Genomic DNA, 6,023 nt, shown 5'->3' with positions numbered 1-6,023 from the left:
GCGGGTTGCCAGGCGGTGAAAATGCCCGGATGTCCGCCCCCGAGGATATGAATGAGTCCATGGAGCCTGATGACAATGAGGGCGTTTTCAAGTCTGCCAAGTTGACAAATTGCCCTCTAAATAAACCTATTAGAGCGTTTGCAATCACGGAACATATTTTGGCCCTAAATGATACGGTATCATTGATTGATGCACTGGGTTCACTCTGCCCAATGAGCATTTCCAATCAAACCACAAATGTACAGAACACTAGGAATGGTATTGTATTGACCTCTCAATTCGATTACGTCATCAACACCAATTAATTCATACGATTCATACACAGTGTGAATATTGGTCTGTCGTATTTACGATTGTGGTGGGTTAAAAATGCTGTAAATTATGGGAACAGGTTATTTATTGAATTAATTTTAACGCCGATCGCACGCAATCCTATTAATGATGTCTAAAAATAGATTTGATGGAACGTTTTTTCTACCAATTAACTGTCTGATCCCATTCTACTATAAGGCACAGCTCATTTGGCGATCAACGTGTACTTGTTATTAATCGCTTCCTTGTGTGGTGCTCCTTTAATTGAGTTACGCCTATATTGGCATCGTTATATCATTCAAATCACCATTACCAGTAAACAAATTGTAATAAGAGATCATAGGATAAAATATTTCATTTTGTTTCCTTTTCCTTCCTAATCCATTTTCCCGTAAGTTTGTTTGTTAGGAGTTTATATTTATACTTCAGTTTAACAAATATCTCGCCAGCATGACATTTAAAAATGAATTTCATTGTGCACCTCGAATTCTTTGATGTTCTTTAATGCTTCTCGATAATTAGTGTTTAATGATTTAATCTAATTCATAACTAATCAAAAATGCAACGACACTGATCTTGGTCGGTCACTAGAATGTGTTTACCAGGTATGATTCGAAATAAGAAAACGTTAATCGCAAAACATAGTTTACTTGCATATTGTATGAACTACTGTTTCCTTTGAAACATGAAATATCACTAATACTAAAATAGGAAAAAATACATAAAGTCATATAAGCAATCCCCACTGGCATAATTGTATATGTCTCATAACTATAGCATAATTATCCAACCAAAAGGTGTAAACGTGAGATAGGCTTGAAGACTGTCTTTACGAGATATTATTAAAAAAAATGTTGTTGTTGCAGTGGGTGCAATTGTTTTCATTTTATTAATGTTTTGTATTATTTTATTCTTTATTTTTTGATGCAACACAGTTTTTCACTGGTCGAGACTCAATTGGCATTCGCAATGTTATAATTACCATTCTAGTGCAACAATAATTACAAATTTAAAAAAATGTATAAATAAATTTGTCAGAAGTGAAATATTTGACGTAAGTTACATCAGATATTGCTGTATTACATATGACGTCCATCTCATTATACCACGAGTTATACAATGTTGCAGATTTCCCTTCTAAATTTTCTTTTCTTTTGGAACAATAAGGTCTAGATCGTGTACAGCGGGTGTATGTTATTCATTGAATTCAAGGGTTTGTTTTAAACCCCGTGAAACATATTTGATTCAGTTTTGCTGTATCCGAAAAATTTCCCATCCGCCACATTTAAATGAAAATAAAGTTATATCAAGTCTTTTGGGTCTCTGAATGTTATATGTGATTGAACTAGAATCAATCCCATTGAGACTTGGCTCAGTATTGGGTAAAGTTGACAGCGGTAAAATGTCACGGTCTTTTTAAGAGGCATAGGAACGTCGTTTCCTGTATCGCCCCGAGCGCCGTTATTCTTTCCCGTGGTTTTAATGTCGCATTAAAATTCAAAGTCATGGCAGTAATTTTATACTAGTAATCGCTGCTGGTATTGTTGGCGTGGTTTGTTACAACTGTAAGCGTTATTACTGTTCTATTTTATGTCGGTGTATTCACAACTTACATGATTTAGGGAGCTACGTTGTATATTAAGTCCCTATATAGTAGTGTGTAAGAGATTGTCAGATATTAAAATAGCATGACGTCACGCGTTTGAGTGACACGTCATTGTGTACGTTTTTACGGTGCAAGTGTGGGCGCCCCCTGGTTTGATTTACTATTACTTCAAGTGGAGGCGTTAAACAATAACATATTCATTTACACTACAGGGTATGTTTTCGCCTACAATCGTCTCTATCAGCATCAGCTTGACAGTTTCATTGTTTGTTATTTCGTTTTTAAGCGCCCAAATACAACGCATGTGAAAAAGATTCACACAAAAATCGAACGCACGCATTCTTTGACGACTGTGACAAAAAACTCGCGTCAACTTAGCATACTCCAATTACCCCCCACCCCCAAGTGGTCTATTTAATGTTACTCTTCATATAAGAATTATAATAAAAATGAATTCTGTATACTGGGTTTTATCAAAATGAACTGAAACACCTCCGTTATCTGGTTTGACGAATAATAACTAGTCATGTATCATTTTCCATACTGCACGTAGGCAATACTAACGTGTGTTGTTAAATTGAAAATTATCTAAACACTGAATTAAATCAGTTCCCTGCTTCGGTAATTTCAGCTGTCTCGTCAGACAGATTACCATTTTTCATAAATGTGGAGACAGCACCATTAGGCTCTGGTTCCAAAGCGGGATTAACTGGTCTTTTCCGTCGCGCCCTCTATCGCTGGTACCAACGCTAACAAGTGTTCACTCAAGTTGTTATGCTAATGAGTAGCGAGACTGACAAACTACTGACCAATAAGAGAGAGCAACAGTTGATCTGACCTTTCTCTTCAATCTGACCACTCTATAGGTAGTGGTTGTTTTTCTGACTGCCAACGATTTTCTGTTTTCATCTTTGCTGTGTAAATTAAAATCTGACGTCATCGTATAAATCACGTTCGTTCACGTCGTGACGTTCATGAATAGCTAAGATTAACTTATTCGTGATTATATTACAGTACATTATTAGACAGTCACGACAGAACATTACTCTATTGCGTTCTATTTACTCTGAACTTGCATAATTTTGGATTTGCTATCGAGAAATTACAGAAATGCGTAATGTTGAATTATTAGTTTAAGATATGCGCTAAAATAATAACTGGAATAAAGCATTTCACGCAAAACGGGTGTGAATCTTATAATATGGTTACAAGTGACTCAGTGTGTCGGCTACGTATGGTGCCATGCGCAAACCTGCTCTGGGTGATACCGCCTGCGAGCCTTTCCTTGTTTAAAAGTTAGGTTGGAACACCTTCCTGATTAAAATATTATACATACAATTATTTGGCACATCTAAAAATAATTCTACATTGAAGACTGAGTTCACCTGAAGCTCCCAACTAGTAACCAACTAATCCAATATGGCGTCATGTTAAAATCATTATTGTTATATGCATTTTTAGCATAGACGTATTCATGACCAATCACGACGACGTATTCATGACCAATCACGACGACGTATTCAGGACCAATCACGACGACGTATTCATGACCAATCACGGCGACGTATTCATGACCAATTACGACGACGTATTCATGACCAATCACGACGACGTATCCGTGACCAAGCACGACGACGTATTCATGACCAATTACGGCGGCGTATTCATGACCAATCACGACGACGTATTCGTGGCCAATTACGACGACGTATTCATGACCAATCACGGCAACTTATTCATGACCAATCACGACGACGTATTCATGGCCAATCACGACGACGTATTCATGACCAATCACGACGACGTATTCACGACCAATTTCGACGACGTATTCATGACCAATCACGACGACGTATTCATGACCAAGCACGACGACGTATTCATGACCAATTACGGCGGCGTATTCATGACTAATCACGACTACGTATTCGTGGCCAATTACGACGACGTATTCATGACCAATCACGGCAACTTATTCATAACCAATCACGACGACGTATTCATGGCCAATCACGACGACGTATTCATGACCAATCACGACGACGTATTCACGACCAATCACGACGACGTATTCATGACATTTACATATTGTTATGTTCAAATTGAATAATTTAGAAGGAGATTATATTAACTTGTTTCGGAGTATTGATAACAGGCGAGAAACATTTTGGTGAGCGAAATTCTGCAAGTCTGCATCGTGTTTTATCACGATCGAAATTTTCTGTTGTACACGATGTGCATCGTTCTCTATTGAAACAGAATAAGTGACAAGTTAAATATTAATCTGTGATTCAGTCATTCGCAGTTACTCAGCATGCTAGTATAACCAACAATCATGGTATTGCAAAACAAATCGTACCAAAAGAAATCTAAAGGTTCTCGATTTTGTTTCTATGCATTAGGTCTCTAATTACAGCATGTCAAAACTGTCGATAGTATGTGTGTAGTTATTTTGACGTAGCTAGAAAACAAAGGCAGATACAAATAAAACGAGACTCGATCTTCTAGCCCACTGTATTACGAAAATATGGCACATGGAATTCGCGTGGAGGAAAGCGGTAAACTTGAATGGTGTAGAGGGTGACCGTTGGGTGTTTTAATACATTGCTACACGTGATGGAAAGGGGTAAACTTGAATGGTGTTGAGGGTGGCCGTTGGGTGTTTTAATACATTGCTACACGTGATGGAAAGGAGTAAACTTGAATGGTGTTGAGGGTGGCCGTTGGGTGTTTTAATACATTGCTACACGTGATGGAAAGGGGTAAACTTGAATGGTGTTGAGGGTGACCTTTTGGTTTTTTAATACATTGCTACACATTGCTGGTTTACCTTGTTCAGGTCATAAGTATTCCATGGGAATGGTAACCGAGAAATGGCCCTGAGCCAAAGTTGTGTAACAGCATGTCAAACTTCAGTGACTGTGACATTTAGCTAGTCGTTCAATAAAGATAGAATTATCATCGTACACACTCTAAACGTATTCTATAGATGGACTATTGTAGCTGTACATACCAACAGGGCTTTTACAAAGCATGATTCAATTTCAATACACGACACAACCTAATAGAATACCTCGATTCACCTTAGCACTCACTTTAGTCGGTTCATAATTAGTGCATGAAGTTTGTGTCTCGGGAACGTCAACAAAAATCGCCCAGATGGACGCATGTAAAGATAAATCACATATAGAAATCCATATAGTATACGCATGCGTATTGTATTGCCCCGCCGTATTAAGATATGTGGAATCGCTAGATATAGTGTTAATGATATGACACTGCCGTGAATCATTGGTGGTTATTTATACGCTACATACAAGGCAGTAATTTATTTTATCTAATATGATTATGATATTATTAAGAAGGCGCCTGTATTACCTAGGGCTCATGCGGCAGGAAATTAACTGTCGGTTCACGTCAACAAGAAAAAAAGACAAAATAGTTGACAAAAAACATTCTATTGATTTTACACACCCCATGTACTAAAGCAACATTTTCAAATATACTAATACCGATGAAATACTTGTTGATAATATACGTACTAAACACGCAATTACTTTACATACCATATCAACCTTCGTGTAATTATATTACAAACCATATAAACCTCTTTGAAATTGTATTACAAAACATATAAACCTCTCACACATTCGGAAAGTGGTTAAAAATTTAACTAATTTGAATGCAAAATATTGGGATTAACTATATGATAGTCAGAAGAACACATTCACTATATACATTTCAAAGTTCCACAATATCAACTTATAAATATAGTTCGTTCTAGTTGGAATAAACAGTGCATTGTTATCTGACAAAAAGAATAATATTTTGGGATTCCAGATTAAAGGGCGGCAGTCGTCGCGCCGCGTCCTGTTCGATATGGGGCTTATAGCGACGTATACAACGCGTGTAAAATACATTGTTTATTTACATGAAATTCGAACACGCGCTGCGCGACGACCACCGCGCTTTAAGCACAAATCAATCTTGTGCATAGCGTATACCGGAGTTGAATATCTCGTCTCACCTCATTTATTTCAAAAAATGTGACTCATACGTGAGAACAAACTCTTTAAAATTACACATTTTTAATTTGTTAAATGAT

The sequence above is a fragment of the Saccoglossus kowalevskii genome, chromosome 1 (genome assembly GCF_978046115.1).
Source record: "Saccoglossus kowalevskii chromosome 1, keSacKowa6.1, whole genome shotgun sequence".
Taxonomy (NCBI): domain Eukaryota; kingdom Metazoa; phylum Hemichordata; class Enteropneusta; family Harrimaniidae; genus Saccoglossus; species Saccoglossus kowalevskii.
Note: the sequence above shows the minus strand (reverse complement) of the source record.